General features: G+C 45.2%; 1 pseudogene; it reads left to right on the top strand.

The window, feature by feature from the left end:
- The window catches only part of LOC122554660, an 11,420-nt pseudogene extending 10,790 nt beyond the window's left edge, over positions 1–630 (top strand).
- The last annotated feature ends 18,369 nt before the right edge of the window (positions 631–18,999 follow it).

Genomic DNA, 18,999 nt, shown 5'->3' with positions numbered 1-18,999 from the left:
CTTCCAGCTGCCCACATTCATTCCCTAAATGATGGTCCAAAACTGTCCCTTCTCTTTCACCATCACCTTCTCAGGCGCAATTAGGGATGGGCACTAATTGCTGGCTCTGCCAGTGACACTCACATCCCAAGAAGCAATTTAAACAATGTCTGTTCTTTTGTCGGGTTTGTTAGGTATTGACTACAAATGTTCAAATGGATTGTTTTGCCAGTGAATGTTCAGAGTTGAAATCCCTTTGAATGGCAGGGATTAAAATTGTTTCTCTTGTCTTTCAGGCCATGAGAACTCTGAGCCCAAGCTGACCCTGCTGCCCCCCTCCCCGGAGCAGGTCAATGCCAAGGGCACTGCCACCCTGGTGTGCCTTGCCAATCACTTCTATCCCGATGAGCTGGAGGTGCAGTGGAAGAAGGGCGGTGCAGTCATTTCGGACGGGGTTCAGACCAGCAACTACCTTCGAGCTTCGGACAGCACCTACAGTGTCAGCAGCCTGCTGACCCTCTCTGGGTCTGACTGGGAGTCCAACGCTCGCTTCTTCTGTGCCCTCACCCACGTGACCCTCCCCTCTCCCCTCAGCAAGAGCATCAGGAGATCAGAATGTGTGTAGAGTGTTGGAGACAGTCCACAGAGGAGACACAACTTTAAACAGAACAGGGCTGAGCTGGCAGGAATAAAGGTCATTGTCAGCACTGAATTTCAACTCTCTTCCTTCTCAGGACTGCTCAAAGAACCTTCTGAGGTTTGGATATTAAAGCAGGTCAATGTGACAGTGTCAAGAGGACTTGATGCTATGTCAAACCTCATGCTGTCCTTGTCCTGGGAGTGTTTGATGGGGGTCAGTGTTGACTTGTGATGCCAAATAAAATCTCTTGAAGTTGCTGAAGACTGTCAGCTGGATAAAACAATGTGAACCTCAGAATTCTCTGTTTCAGTAAACCAGATCTTCTTCCTGCTTAGCTGTCAGTTCCTGTTTAAGGTTTTGTCACTGTTTAAAGGGACAGGATTATCGTGTTACTGAGCAAATCTCCAAAAGTGTTTTCCTTCAGTTCCATTGTGGCCGTGAATTTGAGCAGCTTCTTCTGTCTGGATTGTTAATTGCAGTTTTTTTTCTGTCAATGTGAATCTGGAAAAGGGAATAAAGATGAAGATTCAGTCGGTGTCTCTGAGTGCTTTGGAAATAGACCACCTCCCACCCCTTAGATGATTGGCTGCATTTCAGCAAGTCATTGTCAAGATTAGCTGGTTGGCCTGTCAATCAATTACAATCATCAATCATTACTCATTTTCAAATGGTCCCTTTAATCAGGAATTAATGCAGGTTAGAAGTTTCCAAAAAGAACAGAAACTGAAAGCTGTTAGGACTCAATAAGTACAATCTGACGCATTCCCTCTTCACTCTGTTGGTCCTGGCCCAGCTGATGGGATCGCACTGTGCAATCTCTGCTACATGTTGGGTAGCCGCTGAAACAATCTTGGATATTCACAGACATTACTGGCTGTGTCTCTCTGAGTGTGAGTGTTTAACTTAATGCTGCCTGTAGGTGTCTCTTTGAGTGTGGGTATGTTACTCAGAGAGACACCTGCAAGCAGCATGGAGTGTGATCATGTTACTCAGCGCTGCCTGTCTCACAATGTTAAAAATCACACAACACCAGGTTATAGTCCAACAGGTTTAATGGAAGCACACTAGCTTTCGGAGTGACGCTCCTTCATCAGGTGACAATCACCTGATGAAGGAGCGTCACTCCGAAAGCTAGTGTGCTTCCAATTAAACCTGTTGGACTATAACCTGGTGTTGTGTGATTTTTAACTTTGTACACCCCAGTCCAACACCGGCATCTCCAAATCATGTCTCACAATGTGAGTGTGTTACTTAGTGCAACCTGTAGGTGTCTCTCTCAGTGCAAGTGTGTTACTCTGTGCTGTCTGTAGGTGTCTCTCTGAGGTATGGGTCTCCGAGCGAAGGATTGAGAATGGGCTTTGTGCTGGGGATTGAAGATGAGGCTTTAATCTTCTCAAATCATGAATGAAAAACAGTTCAGCTGATTCAGTCTGAGAGGCAGTTCATTCAGATGGCCAAATCCATAAAGTTAAAAAGCACACAACATCAGGTTATAGTCAAATAGGTTTATTTGGAAGTAGAAGCTTTCGGAACGCTGCTCCTTCATCAGGTAGCTGGAGGGCAGGATCATTGGACACAGAGTTTATGGTAAATTGAGATGACCGCTGAAAAGGTGAATACTGAGAGCGAATTCTCGGTAAGTGAGGGATTTCAGAGGCAGTGGGCACTGTGCTCCCGAATGTGTTGCTCAATTCCGAGGAGATTTTCTGAATCCAGGGTCAGAGCAGTCGTGGCTGCCTGCTCAGCCAATGCTGCCTCCCCATAGTTGTATTTCAGTGGTCAGTTAACCCAAAACTAGGTGCAACAATATTACCTTCCAGGGAGGGGAGCTGTCTGAGGGAGGGAGGTTGGACTCTTGCAGCCCCAAGAGAGGTTGCGGTGGATTAATGATAGATATGACCACCATGAAGGTGCCATGTTCACTCCCCCTGCCCCAGCTATAATGACCCTCAGGTTAAAAGTGCGATTGCTCTTGGATGATGACCACATTCCTGGGTGATGGAGGGAAGGTCAACCTCTCCCAAAGGCAGCACAAGCTGGATCAAAGGTGCATCAAGAGTAAGCATGGGGAGATTGAGGGTATCAGAAGGAGGGGGTTGGTCGGCAGGTTGTTATTCAGAGTCAGGTCCCAGAGTATCAGTCCTTCTAACATTCCCCTTTTTATCTGTCAGCCAGGATTTCCTGATTGGACTAAGTTAACTGTCCCTGTCAGGAATTCATATTTTATCAAAAAGAATAAAACATTTATTGTTCAAGGAGCTCAAGAGCTAAACGACACTAGACAAAATGAATGGTTTGAAAGATTTCATCATGGACACTGCAAATAAGATTTGGGGAAGAATGTTTTCACTCAGTGGGTGGTGGGAATCTGGAATGGACTGTCATAGAATCTCTACTGTGAGGAAACAGGCCATTTGGCCCAACAGGTCCACACTGATCCTTGGAAGAATAACCCACCCAAGACCCAATCCATAATCCCATTACTCTACTTTTGCCCTGACTAATGAACCTAATCTACACATCCCTGATCCCTATGGGCAACTTAGCACAGCCAATTCACCTAACCCGCATGTCTTTAGATTGTGGGAGGAAACCAGAGCACCCAGAGGAAACCTACGCAGACACTTGGAGAATGTGCAAACTCCATACAGACAGTTGCCTGAGGCTGGAATTGAACCTGGGTCAAAACACTCGGACTGGCCTTGACTTCGCTCCAGCCTCGGCCTCCACTTCTGGCCCCATCACCCTTCCCCCCTCCCCTCCTTCAGCCAACTTTGGCCCACCCGGAAATTCTCACCCTTGAGCCTTGCCCCATATTTACTATCCTCCCGACCTCGAACTCTCTGAGGCCAAAAGGTCTATCCTCAGGAAAGGGGTCCCGCCCGACCCCACCTCAACGAAACCCACACCCACCACAACGCAGAGCTCTTCTTCCGCCGCCTCTACCTCCATGTTTTCTTCTTTAACAAAAACTCCCAAACTCCTTCTGAGGACCCTTTCTCCCGTCCTCCATTGGTCACCCCCCCACCCCCCACCACCAGCTGTGTACACACCTTAGACCTCTTCATTGCTGACTGTTGATGTGCCATCAGCCGCCTCAATTTCTCCCCTCACCCACTCCAACCACACTCCCTCCGATCGAGCACTCCACTCTCTCTGCGCCAACCCCTGGTTCACCATCCAACCGGCTGACAAATGTGGGGTGCTGTTAGGCTGGAGAACAGACCTAAATGTCACAGAGGCCAAACCCCAAATCTCAGACACCATGCCCTACTCCCCCTTGCCCATAACCCCGCCGTGACCCATCAGGCCAAAATCATTCGCACTGTCAGTGCCCCACATTGCCTCCAGTGTTCTCCCCTCCACTGTCTCCAATCTCAAAGTCCCCCAGCCCAGTTCTACCTCCTCCCCAAGATCCACAAGCCCAACTATCCGGCTGACCCATCGTCTCACCATGCCCCACCGAACTCATCTCGGCCTACCTGAACCTCCTTGGTTCAGGCACTGCCCACCTACATCCGCTACACCAACCATGTCCTCCATCTCTTCAGTAACGTCCAGTTCCCCAGCCCTAAGTGCTTTATCTCCATGATGGATGTGCAGTCCTTATATATGTCCATAGCCCACAAGGATGGCCTCCAGGCCCAACACCTTTTCGTCTGCAACAGACCCATCCAGTCCCCCTCCATCTTGCCAAACTGGTCCAAGGGGTGGCCATGGGCACCTGGTTGAGCTGTGTCGAACAGTCCCTCTTCAGTGACTATACAAGCACTGTGCCCCAACTCTTCTGCCATTCCAACCTAGTTCACTGCATCAGGTGCCCGCGATGTGGTCTTCTCTACATTGGAAAGACCAAATATAAACTTAGGGAATGTTTCACCGAGAATCTCAGCCAGGCCTGCAGGGGCCGACCAGACCTCTCAGTCACCGCCCATTTCAATTCCCCTTCCCATTCCCTTTCCGACATGACCATCATCAGCCTCCTCCATTATCATAATAAACCAAACCACAAATTGGAGGAACAATACCTCATCTTCCGTCTGGGCAGCCTACAGCCCAGATGACTCAACATTAAGTTCTCCAATTTCAAATAACCACTCTTTCCTTCCCCCAACTCTCTTCCAAGCCCCTATCCCTCCCTTCCACTCCTCCCTGCCACTTACCAGATTCATTCCTCCCATTGACCAACCCAGTTGTATCATCTACCTTTCATCACCTATCCCCACTTCATCATCCGTTCCCCACTACCCCCTTTATCTGCAGCTTCCTCTACTCCTAACCCCATTCCTGAAGAAGGGTTACACCTAAAACATCAACTTCTCCACCTCCTGATGCTGCCTGGCTTGCTGTGTTCTTCTAACCTCTTGTCTGTCATTGAATGGAACCAGCAGGAAAGGGTTAGATCATCAAGTGTCAGGGCCATCAACAAATGGGAATGGGGCATGCTACAGATAGATGCATTGAGATGGTCAATTACAAAGAGAAGACCAAACTGGAAATGAAACACTAATACACAGTGGATGGAATTGAATGTCAGAAAGTGTGAGACCATGCACTTGGGTCAGAATAATCTAAAGGCCGACTATTATTTAAATTGTGAGAGATTCCAACAAAGTACAATAAAGAGTGACCTGGGTAGTATTGTGCATGAAACACAGAATGTCAGTGCAGGTACAGCAAGTAATCGAGAAGGCGGATGGAATTTTCACCTTTATTGCTGGGGGTTGGAATTTAAAAGTAGTGAAATCCTGTTAAAACGATGGAGGGTGTTAGTGAGCCTGCATTTGAAGTATTGTGTGCAATTTTGGTCCCTGTATTTAAGAAAGGATGGACAGCTATTGGAGTCCTCCTCTTGCTCCTATTTCCCATGTCCTTGTGTGCTCCAGTGTCCTTCCCTCACAGCAGAGCTGGTTGGAGCCTGCCTGCAGTAGCAGCCTCCAGTCTCTAGGTAGTGCTGCCAAATGTTCTGCCTTGCCCAGGCTGTCACAATTCCCACATTACAATAATGTCTGGACTTTGGAAGTATTCCATTGGCTGTAAAACATTTCCAAACATCCTAAGTTCAAAGAACATATAACACATATATAATTCTCTCTCCTTTATCTTTTATCTTCATGTCTTCCCAACTGTCATCTGACAACATCACACACTTATGTAAAATCTAGAATGAATCATGAATCCCTGGGAGAACTTACTCTGTGACAACACTGGGATTAATGACCACCTCCTCAGTGGGCTTTGAGGGTGAAGATCAACAGCAGTCTCATTGTGACTTGATTTGGGTTATCTTGATCATGATCCAGTCAGTCAGTGTTTTTGTCTGGGTCCAGATAGTATGGACCAACCTCAGATCCTGTGATCTGATTTAAGTGAAGGGTTAGCTTGTGACTTGATTTGGGTTATCTTGATCATGATCCAGTCAGTCAGTGTTTTTGTCTGGGTCCAGATAGTATGGACCAACCTCAGATCCTGTGATCTGATTTAAGTGAAGGGTTAGCTGTGCTGGGCTTTCACACATGGCTCACACACATAGTGAAGCAGGGATTACACATTTCATGAGAGTAAATGGAACTAACAAACTGGGTGGATGTGACACCCCTACCCTGTTCCCTAAAGAGAGTGGGGACAGGAACAGTAATATTCTCAGACAGAAAGGACGGTAAAAATGATATCCCGCAAAGAGAGAGGAGACAGGAAAAGCGTCGCTCCCCAGAGACAGCGAACAGTAACTGTCTGTTCCCCACTTTCTTGTTGTGACATATGTCCTTGGGAATTGGGTTTGGTTTATATTTTCTCAATTGTATTTAGGTTTGATGAGGTGGTTCGGGAACAAGGATTTCAATTAAATTAAATTAAATTAAATTAAAGTGACTCAGGTTAAATACATCTGTAGTGAATGTATAAATCTACAACAAATCCCACACAGGGTGTTTGGATTGGAGACTAAGTTGAAATAATTGGTGACACATCAGGGAGGTGTTCCAGAAGGAAATTATAAGCCTCAGGACCGGGCAGTTCCATTCCATGGCAGGAGGGTATGACAATGAGGAGGGCAGGTAAGGTTTTGGAGAGCACTGTAGGACAGGAAAACCCCTCACTCTTGCTGTAGCCTTGGGTATGCTCACCGAGCTGTGAAGTTGATTTGCAAACATTTTGTCCCCCGTCTAAGTGACATCTTCAGTGCACTGGGCCTCCTGTGAAGTGCTGTTGTGCTGTGCCTTCTGGAATTTATTTGGTTCCATTCCTGCTGTTTCCAGTTACTGGTTCCTGATGGTCGTTGCAGTGGTCGGTATATTGGGTCTCAGTCAATGTGCTTATTGATGGAGCCCATGGATGAGTGTTATGCCTCTAGAAATTCTCTGGCTGTCCTCTGTTGAGCTTGTCCTATGATCATAGTGTTGGCCCAATCGAATTTGTGGTTCTTGTCATCTGTGTGTATAGCTACTTGGGACAGCTGCTCATGGGGTTTAGTGGCTCGTTGGTGCTCATGGATGTGGATGGCTAGTTGTCTGCCTGTTTGTCCGAGGTGTTTCGTGCAAACATTGCATGGAATCTTGTAAACTACATCTGTCTTTCACACGGTGGGTTTTGGATCTTTTGTTCTCGTGAGTCGTTGTCTGAGGGTGGCTGTCAGTTTCTGGGCAGTTTATGAGTGGTTGGAGGAGTCGAACTGTCAGTTCTGTGATGTTTTTATATAAGGTAGCGTGGCTAGTGAGTTAGGTCGTGGCATGTCCTCATCGCGTTGTTTGTCTGTTAGGCATGTGTGGATGAAGTTGCAGGGATATCCGTTCTTGACAAAGTCTTTGTAGAAGTGTTCTTCTCTTTGCAGGTCGGGAGTCCTGCAGTGTGTTGTAGCCCTTAGGAACAGAGGCCTAATGCAGCTTCGCCTGTGTGTGTTTGGGTGGTTGCTGTTGTAGTTCAGGATCTGGTTTTTCTGTCCACTTTTGTTGTGCATTCACCATTCTGTGCTCTTTCTACCATCACTTCCAAGAGTGGGATTTGGTTGTTAATTTCTTCCTCTTTCGTAAATTTGAGCCCTGAGAACATGGTGTTGATGATCGAGTTTGTGTACTTGATCTCTGTTGTCTTTATTATTATAAAAGTGTTGTCCGTGTATCTGATCCATATTTTGGGTTTGATTGCTCGGATGGCTGTTTGTTCTAGTCTTTGCAACAGCGCTTCCCAGGAGGCTCCAAAGCACTGAAGGTATCACCTAAGCAGGGGACAAAACATCTGCAAATCAACATCTCAGCTCGGCGAACACACCAACAACCATGGCAACCAGCACCAGAGCTACAAATCTGTGCACAAACCTTGAACCCCTCTCTCTTCTCTACTTCAGTGAGGACAGGGCTCGCCTTTCCAATCTTTCCTCATCACACAACCCACTCATTCCAGGGATCAATCAGGTAAAACTCCTCTGAACAACCTCCAATGCATTTATATTCTCCCTTCAATAAGGAGACCATAACTGCATACAGTGTTTGAGATGTGGTCTCACCAAGGTCCAGTAATTGTGTGTAACTCCTCAGTCATTCTTCACTGCAATAATGCACAACAATTTGATTCTTCCTGTCAAAGTGAACAACTTCACATTTTCCCAAATTATACACCATCTGCTTGAATTCTGTCTCCTCAGTGAACCGAACTCTATCGGTCTGCCCCCTGCCATGTCACCTTCACAACATGCTTTCCTCCTTTTCTTTGAATCCTCTGTAAGTATTGCCCCCATGCTGTCAATTCCCTCACTGAAGCCAGTGAGAAAAGTTGACGGCTGAGGGCACAGTACTGAGCGCTGTGGGTTACACTCGGCACGTGCAGCCAATCTGAAAGGGCTTCTCTCAGGACACTGTTCCCTGCTGGGCTGCCAGTCTTCTAAAGGATATTCCCTTCAGGGAACACTGTTTCAAAATTTCAACAACTTGAATATTTTAAAAGTGGAGGTAGCAGACTTTTGTTGCACAAAAGGGTCAAGAGTTATGCAAGATAGATGGGAATGTGGAATTGGAGATACAAACACATCAGCCCTGGTCCTATCAATTGATAGAGAAGTCTTGATGGATTAAATGGCCTAATTTAGTCTCTAATTTGTAAGTTCAAACCAACTGAATATTCTTTTCTCTGGACCCACTCATGCACACTGTGTGAAAAAAATCCTCAACTCTTCACCCTGCCTCCTTCATGTCTTAACCCCGAGCTCTCAGTGTTGCTGGGAAATTTGAGAAGCAGATTTATTCACTGTGGGCTGTGTGGCCTCCTTCCATCCTGTAGGAATCCCTCGATTCTATGACTCTATGAAGGCCAGAACATGATCTCGACAGTGGAGGGAGGGTATTCTGATGTTCAAAAATTCTTAAACAAAGAAACTCAGTCAATGTAGATTTACCATCAGTGCAGACAAACTGAAAGGCAAAATGACACATTCTCTAATCATACACCAGGTACAGAAAAGAGATCAGGAAAAATGTTTTGATGTAGTTATTGGAATTTGATGATTATGAACTAAGTGTTCAATTCAAAAACCGACAGAATTACTTTTTTAGAATTACTCTATTAATCCAATAATTGTCTTCAGTATCTGAATTAAGGTTTTAGTGCTTTCCATTTATTGACCCTCCCGAATGTGGGTATCCTAAAGCAGTACAAGATGACATGAGGATGTAGACGGGCTGGGAGGGTCAGATGGTCTGATTAGTAACAAGTGGAATTCATTCAGATAAATGTGAGTCAGTGGACTGAGCTCTTCCTGACCATGCGAGTGAGGTGAGGGCAGAGTGACAGCCCTTGACATCAAAGCCTCTTTGATGGTGTGTGGCATCAAGGAGCCTGAGCAATGCAGCAGCTTTTCACCTGCTGTTCCAGGGAAAGGATCAACATCTGGATCCCTCAGAGCAACTCCTGGGAATTCTGTCATTCCAAAGGGACAAGTCCTCCTCCTCAGTTCCCACAAACAGCAGCAAGTCAACCACACACTGTCCAAACTGTTTGGGGGAACTGAACTGATCTCTCACAGCCCTTGTGCCATGCTCTGCTGGAAGATGGAGGGACAATTGGGAAGCCCTTGTAGCAGGCAGCTCCATCAATATTGTTGGTCTTTAAACGGGAAAGTGAATTTGTCCTGGTCCTCAGCCCTCCCTGCCCCGATATGGACCAGGGCACATTCGAAATGACCAACTGTGTAAAGACCCATTGCCAGTCCATCAGCAATGAGCCAATCTGCTCTGAAAATTCACTGAGTGAGCTCACTCCATTGTGTTCAGATACACTGCCATTGAGTGCCCAGAGAGCCCACCCTTCCATTCCAGTGTTTTGATAGCCCTCCCATCACAAAGTCCCCCCGTGAACCCCTTCAGTTCGTTCTCCACTGGAGAGGGCTGGTCTCAGTGGTTTCTATGGATGGATGAGATATAACGGGGTCTACTCAATATGTTCCCCGTTCCCCACCCACACACATATGGACACAGGCTCTTCTCCATTCATCGTACACCATCAGATACAGGTATTCAGGATGGGTACTGCCCCTTCAAGCACCACCATGGTGGATGGGGGTGTTGTGGATTGAAAGGTACCCTCCCCACTCTGGGTTGGATCTTCCCCATCTACACTCTGAGTTCAGCTTACTCTCGGCATCATTCTTTGAACTTTCTGAACTCCAACATACCTTTCTTCTTTTCCCCATTTATTGGGGATGATTTTCTCGGGGCCCTGCATTCCTGCTGAAAGTGCCCCTTCTGGCCCTAACTGTAGTATTGCCCTCCTGCTCCCGGGACCCCATTGCCCTCTCTATTCTCCCCGTCGTGTTCCAGGCCTTGAGGGTGGAGGGTTTCACTTCACACACCCTTTCCCTGAGGCTTCAGCTCGGGCCATTTCCAAAGCACATAGAGGCAGAGACTGAATCTTCTTCATCTTTATTCCCTTTTCCAGATTGACATTGACAGAAAACAGACTGCAATTAACAGCCCAGACAGAGGAAGCTGCTCAAATTCACAGCCACAAAGGAGCTTGAGGAAAACACTTGTGGAGATTTTCTCAATAACATGAGAATCCTGTCCCTTTAAACAGTGACAAAACCTTAAATTGGAACTGGTGGCTGAGCAGGAAGGAGATCTGGTTTACTGAAGCAGAGACTTCGAAGGTGCACATTGTTTTTATACAGCTGACAGTTTTCAATATCTTTGAAAGAATATGCTTGTTATTACACCCAGGACAGGGACAAGATAAGAAACAGAATAAAGCTGTCTCCACACTTTCCTTGTCAAACACTCCCAGGACAGGGACAGCACTGGTTGGGTACAGAGTGAAGCTCTGTCTACAGTGTCACAGTAACCTGCCTTAACCCCTGAACCTCAGAGTCTCCCAGAGGCCAGTCTCAAGAAGGAGGAGAGTTGAAATTCAGTGCTGACAATGACCTTTGACCTACCAGCTCAGCCCTGTTCTATTTAAAGTTGTGTCTCCTCCGTGGACTGTCTCCAACACTACACACATTCTGATCTCCTGATGCTCTTGCTGCATCAGAGGGGAGTGTCACGTGGGTGAGGGCACAGGCGAAGCGAGCATTGGACAGGCAAAAGTATCACTTTGAATATTTGTATCCAATACCTAACAAACCTGATGTTTTTAAAATTCCTTTTTGATGGTGGACATTGAAGTCCCCCACCCAGAGTACATTCTGTGCCCTCACCACCCTCAGAGCTTCCTCCAAGTGCTGTTCAACATGGAGGAGAGACTGACTCATCAGCCGAGGGAGGACAGTACGTGGTCATCAGCCAGAGGTTTCACAGAATCAGCGAATCATACAGTGTAGAAGAGGTCCCTCATCCGATCACGTCTGTCCCACCAATGCAAAACTAAATCTACTCTCCATCCACTTTCCAAAAACTAGGCCCAAAGCATTGAATGTTCACATATTTCAGGTGCTCATCCAGGTATTTTTTAAAAGGTATATTTTTAAAATATTGACCGTGGGGATCTGCTCTGCTCTTCTAATCGTGTCATGGCATCTTCTTCTGTCCCCTGAGAGGGCAGACATCAGAACATCCCATCTGAAAGATGGTACCTCAGCACTGAACCTCTGAGTGTTGCACTCCCTCAGTATTGACACATCAGCATGAATTATCTGATAGTGCGGCATTCCCTCAGTACGAACCCTCTGACAGTGTGACACTATCTTGGTACTGACCCTCTGACAGTGCAACACTCCCTCAGTACTCACCCTCTGACAGTGCAGCACTCCCTCAGTACTGACCCAACATTAGTGCAATAGTCCCACAGTAATGATCCCTCTGTGCAGCACTCCCTCAGTACTGACCCTCTGACAGTGCTGCACTCCCTCAGCGCTCACTGCACTCTCAGCCTGGATGTTTGCTTCAGGATAGAATCATGTAATGATGGAATCTGTGCAATGTCGAAGCAGGCCATTCACTCCAATGAGTTCACACCAATCCTCCGAAGAGCATCCCACCCAGATCCAAACGATTACACTATCCCTGTAACCCTACATTTCCCAATGGCTCATCCACCCAGTCTGCAACATGGTGAGTCTGAGGGAAGAGTGCTCCCCACTGACACCAGGCTGACATCTCCCGGTCCAATAGCCTGCATTGCTTCCCCATCCCAGCTCACATTTGGAGGAATGAGACCACCTGGGGAGGCTGTAGCTGATTCCCAGCCAGAGATAGTGCCTTCAGGAGAGAGATGGAGAGCAGATGATGGGGACAAGGAGGCAGGGAACAGTGGGGTCTGGTGTCTTGAGGTGGGGTGTGGGACATTGAAGCAGGCTATGGCGGGTGTTGAGCCCTTTCCCCAGAAGAGTTTGTACGTCGATGGGTAAAATTTGGAGTGGCACTAGAGTAACACCTTTGTTGTTGCTGAAACCCTTGCTGCCTGCTCAGTCATGTCTGAGAGACACGCAGACACATCAGACACACAGGAGGCAGCTTTCTGTGGATGTTCTCCTGGGGCAGGCCTCATCAATCATGGAGACATGGTCAGTAACAGTGTAAGCTGTGCAGCCATAAAAGCCTGAGTCTGCAACTCAGCTCAGAAGGACATCAGATCAATCGACAGAACTGGTTCTGCCCCTCTGCAGCCTAGCCGGGCTGCATGTGCCTTTCCACCACTCCCAGATTTTCCCTTGTGCCACAGCTCATTCTACTGAGGGACAGCTGTACTCAGGCCCAGCACATGATCTTGTCCCTCTGTCAGATTCTCTTCTGGAAACTCATGGCTCACCACCGTCCTCTCCAGGATAGTTAGGGAAGGGCAATAAACAGCAGACACGTCAATGCCCTCCCCATCCCAGGAGTAATCAATATAACTGATGGACAATTCAAATAATCAAACTGGTGGAAGGTGGTTAAATCATTCCAGTGATTAAATTTCACCTGATAATTCCTGTATTAAGTTCAAGGTGAAGCTATCCTGGTCTCTGCCGAATTTAGGAAAAATTTCATTGTTAACTTAATACATTTCCATGTTCATTCTTTCTCTCCAAACTGATCCTAATTTGAATGTTGCTGAAAAACAAACATTTTGTTGAAGCTTTTTGACTTGCGTGCATTAGGACAATTTACAAGAAATGCCATAGCAAAGGAAAACAATATTTAAACTGACGTGTTCATAGTGACAACACCTCAACCGATCAGCACTTTCCTCATATGCAATATAAATGTCATGTTTTTCCCCTTTGATTGGTACTTTTCCAATTGTCAAATGCTTCCAAAAACCAGGCATTTTTCAGGCCAGTTCAATATTCTCAAATAACTATTTAATCTTAATTTGCTCTTTTGCTTCAGACCTGTTCAAATTCCAAGAGGTAATTCTGTCCCATTTTGAAAGGAGGACCCAGTTTACCAGTACTTACAAAATTCCAATCTCTACATCAAAATACTTTTCCTGATCTCCTTCCTGTACCTGGTGTATGACCGGAGAATGTGTCATTTTGCCTTTCTGTTTGTCGGCATTAACAGTAAATCTACATTTACTGGGTCGATTTCATAAAGAGTTTTTGTTATCAGAATACCCTCCCTCCCTCCTCCAGATCCTTTTCTGGTGTTTCCTTGTAACCTAGATCCCTAACCCTGTCCCATTCTGCATTGTCCCTCAAAGAAGCCCATAACTGTACACCATATTCCTGATGTGACCTAACCATTCTTCAGTACAGCTGTCCTGGCCACTCTCCCCTCCATCTCCTCACTCACAATATTAATTCCAAAATCCCATTGGCTTTTCCCATGTTTTTTCCGATTTTCTTTCCCAATTTTAAGAATTTATGTTGCTCAACATCCTTTCTTCCCCACTGCAGTATATTGTTTACAATATGAGCTACACTTCATCCTTTAACGTTCTAAGTCATTACAACCAGGAAAGCTCTCAATAGAAAAATTCAATTAATCCCAATGCCCTGCTCTATCCCAACAGTTTTAGTGCATTTATGGTGCATTCAATGACATCTGACACTTGTCTGTCTTATCCTCTTACACCCACTAATGGCTTTCTCTTGAGTTCTTCCTGACAAATTGCTGTTTATTGCAGTTTGGTGACACACTTTGGTAGCCGTTTATTTGGTCTTTGAGTGTAATTTATTTTGTGCCTGATCTGTAGATCTGCAATTTAAAAATGCAGGTTCACCCATGTCATGGCCGAGGCTCCAGTGTTTCAAAGAGATGAACTTAAGCCTCACCAGTTTAATAATTTGAATTGTACGTCATTTATTTTGATTTCTCCTGGGATGGGGCAAGCTTTGATTTGTCTGCTGTTTGTTGTCTTTCCCTAATTGTCCTAGAGAGGGCGGTGGTGAGCAATGTCATATCGAGAACATAGAACGTGACAGCGCAGTACAAGCCCTTTAACCCTCGATGTTGCACCGACCTATGGAACCATTCTGAAGCCCATCTATCCTACACTATTCCATTTTCATCCATATGTTTATCCCGTGACCATTTAAATGCCCTTAATGTTGGCGAGTCTGCTACAGTTGCAGGCTGTGCATTCCATGCCCCTACTAGTCTCTGAGTCAATAACTACTTCTGACATCTCTCCTATATCTATCACCCCTCAATTTAAACCTATGCCCCCTCAGCATCTGAGGAAAAAGGCTCACCCTATCAACCTTGTGATTATCTTAGTATGTCTCAATTAATACAACTCTCAACCTTCTTCTCTCTAACAAAAACAGCCACAAGTCCCTCATCCATTCCTCATAAGGCCTTCCCTCCATGCCAGGCAACATCCGAGTTTATTTCCTCCAAACCCTTAAGTTCCCACATCCTTTTTTAATGCGGTGACCACAACTGTATGCAATACTCCAATTGTGGCCACACCAGAGTTTAGTACAGCTGCAGCATGACCTAATGGCTCCTAAACCCAATCTCTTTAGCAATAAAAGTTAACCCACCATAGGCCTTCTTAACCACCCTATCAAACTGGATTGCAACTTTCAAGGATCTGTGTACATGGACACCGAGATCTCTCTGCTCATCCACACTACTAAGAATCTTACCATTAGCCCAGTGCTCTTTATTCCTGTTGCTCCTTCCAAAGTGAATCACCTCAACTTTTCTGCATTAAACTCTGCATTTGCCACCTCTCAAACCAGCTCTGCAACTTATCCATGTCCCTGTGTAACCTGCAATATCCTTCAGCACTATCCACTACTCCACAAACCTCAGTGTCATCCGCAAATTTGCTAAGTCATCCTTCTATGCTCTCATTCAGGTCATTTTTAAAAATGGCAAACAGCAGTGGCCCCAAAAGAGATGTTTCGTTACACCACTAGTAACTGAACTCTAGGATGAACATTATCCATCAACAACTATGCCCTGTCTTCTTTCAGCTCACCAACTTCTGATCCAAACCGCTAAATCACCCTTAATCCCATGCCCCCGTATTTTGTGGAGAACCTTATCAAATGCTTTACTGAAGTGTATATCCACCACATCCACCGCTTTACCCTCATGCACCTGCTTGGTCACCTTCTCAAAGAACTCAATAAGGTTTGTCAGGCCCGATCTACCATGTTGACTATCTCTAATCAACTTTCTCCTTTCTAGATTATTATAAATTCTATCTCTTCTAACCTTTTCCAACACTTTACCCACAACCGAAGTAAGCTCACTGGTCTATAATTACCAGGTTTGTCTCTACTCCCATTCTTGAACAAGGGGAATAGACACAACCCTTGCTACCCTCCAGTATTCTGGCACTGTTTCTGTCGACAATGATGATATAAAGATCAAAACCAAAGCCTCGGCAATCACCTCCCTGGCTTCCCAGAGAATCCTTTGATAAGTCCCATCCGGCCCAGGGAACTTAAATATTTTCACACTTTCCAGAATTGCTTACTCCTCTTACTTATGAGGGAAATCAGGATGGCAAAAAGGGAACATGAGATAGCTTTGCTTAATTGGGTTAAGGAGAATCCAAAGGGATTTTATAAATGCATTAAGGACAAAAGACTAATAATTAACAGAATAGGGCCTCTCAAAGATCAGCAAGGCAGCCTATGTGTAGAACTGCAGGAGATGGGGCAGATACTAAACAAGTACTTTGCGTCAATGTTTACTGTGGAGAAAGACACAGCAGATATAGAATGTGGGGAAATAGATGGTGACATCTTGAAAAATGTCCATATTACAGAGGAGGACGTGCAGTAAGTGGATTTTAGGTTTACTGGTCTTTAGTTCCCAGGTTTATCTTTGTAGACTTTCTTGAATACGGCTCAGCATTTGCTACCCTCCAGTCGTCCAGGACCTCACTCGTTGTCCAGCGATGATAGAAAAGAGCCAAGCAGTTTCTTCTCTATCCTCCTATCCTCCTGCAGTGTTCCTGAATATATCTGGTCAGGACCAGGAGGTTTTAGAAATACTGCAAAGTCTGAAACATACGTCTATTTATTTCAGGTACAAACACCAGAGCCAGAAAGTGACTGAATGATGGTTAACATAACAAATTAGAAAATATGTTAATCATAGGAAGTGACTTCAGAAGTATTCCAGATATTGTGGAAACCTGAGAATTCTCAGAAATTAACGATCCAAAAAAGAAAGGCCATGAAACTGAAAAGGAAATCAAAAAGAGAACATACATGCTAACAAACAGGAACACAAAGACTGCATCAATCTACGATTTATATTTGAATGGAAACAAAATAAAAGCAAGGTCAAATGTGGAAATTTGTAATCAGGAGATGAGAGGTTATTGTGTAGAACAGGGTAATGGCTGAGAAATAACCAGTTACTTTGCATCTGTTTTCATGGAGGAATGTCCAAAAAATCCCCCGGTAATACCAAGTGATCATATCGGCCTTCTGGAACTAAAGACATAAAGTTAATTCATATCAGTAACAAGGTAGTACTTGACCATGGAGTTGGATTGAGCATTGCTAAGTCTGACGAAACAGATGTACTTCCTATCAAAATGTCAGAAATAAATCACCAATAGGAGCATTAATTGCTCTGGCGATGACTGTGTTTTATTGTCCTGTACATTCTGCAGAGTGTAGATACTATTGTAGATAAATGGAAGTTAGTAAACGTGATCCAAGCACTATAGATGAATGGAAGGGATCCAAACAGCGACAAAGGGAAAAAGACATAGCGTGGAGAACTGCAGACCAATTAACTTGACATCTGTAGGGAAACTTTTGAAATCTATTACACAGGATGAGATTTTGATATTTAGAAATTAACTGCAACAATGGAGGGAATCAGCATACATTTCTGAGAAAGAAATCAAAATTGATAAACTTCAGATTTGTTTGAAACTGTTTCTTACAGCATAGATAATGGGGAACCACTAGAAGTGGCATATGTTGGATTTTCGGAAGGATTTCTATAAGAACTCAAATAATGAGTTCGCAAATGCAATGAATGTGAAGGGCATTCGGAGGAATATATGTAAGTGGAAAGTTAAAGTTTGGTTCGCCTTCATTTAAAAGAATCAGAACACTGATGTAAAGACATGTTGAAGCAGTTTCACAGCGTGTTGGTGGGACTGTACCTGGAGTATTGTGCACAGTTTTGGTGACCGAATCTCAGAAAGAATATACTGACCACAGAGGATGTGCATTGGGCATTTTCCAGATTAATCCCTCAGATAGCGAGATTGCCTGATGAGGAAACTCGGCCTATTTTCTCTAGTGCTTCAAAGAATGAGAAGTGGGTCACAGTGAAATTTAGAACATTCACAAAACATATGACAAGTTGGAAATTAACAGAATGCTTCCCTGGCTGTCTAATCTACATTCAAGGCAAATAATGACTTGATCTGGGACAGGACAGTTAAGACTACAATAAGGAGGAAATTCTTCACTTAGAGGGGAGTAACAAACACAGGGGCATGGAAACCTCCTGGCAGGGTAAGATTATGGAGAATCCGCAGATAATCTGCACGTGTGTCAAGCGGAACAGAATATCGAGGGAACAGTTAGGACTCGTTCGTGACTTGCCAAGTTGCATCCAAATCAACTTTAGTGGTAGGAGACAGGAGGTAGTGGAAGAAGGCTGTTTGTGTGACTGAAGGCCAGTGTCCAATGGTGTACCCCGGGGATCAGTGCTGTGCCCCTTCTTATTTGTGATTCGGAGGTGCTGGTGTTGGACTGGAGTGGACAATGCTAAACATCGCATAACACCGGCTTACAGTCTAACAGGTTTATTCAGAGGCACGAGCATTCGAAGCGCTGTTTCTTCATCAAAATGCACAACGACCTGATGAAGAAGCAGCGCTTCGAATGCTCGTGCCTCTGAATAAACCTGTTAGACTATAAGCTGATGTTGTGATTTTTAACCTTATTACTTGTGGTAATCATAAATGATGCAGCTGTGAATATGGACGAGGGGTGGGGCGGGTGATAAGTAAATTTGTGTTTGATACAATAATTGTCTGGGTGGTTGGCAGTGAGGAGGAAAGTCTTATGTTTCAGGAAGATACAGATGGAATGGTCAGATGGATGGATCAATGGCAGATGGAATGTAACCCTGATAAACATGAGGTGATGTACTTTGGAAGAAGGAACCAGACAGGGGAGTACTCAATGAATGGCAGCACACTAGGAAGGTCAGAGGGTGCTTCTCCACACATCCCTGAATGTGACCGGGCAAGTTAATACACAATTTGAGAAAGCAAAGTGGACTGTTAACATAGCCTTTATTCATCGAAGCATAGATTATCAGAGCCATGTGGAATTTTGGTTTGGCCAAGATGAAATACTGTGTGTAGTTCTGGGAACCACATTACAGGAACGATGTGATTGCACTCGAGGAGGTGCAGAGGGGATTCACCAGGATGTTCCCTGGAATGGAGAATATCAGCCATGGAGAGAGGCTGGATAAACTCGGGTTTTTTTAGTTTGGAGGAAAGAAGGCTGAGGGGGCCGGGATTCA

Source organism: Chiloscyllium plagiosum, chromosome 11 (assembly GCF_004010195.1).
Source record: "Chiloscyllium plagiosum isolate BGI_BamShark_2017 chromosome 11, ASM401019v2, whole genome shotgun sequence".
Classification (NCBI taxonomy): domain Eukaryota; kingdom Metazoa; phylum Chordata; class Chondrichthyes; order Orectolobiformes; family Hemiscylliidae; genus Chiloscyllium; species Chiloscyllium plagiosum.
Note: the sequence above shows the minus strand (reverse complement) of the source record. Positions and strands in the feature narration are given on the sequence as shown.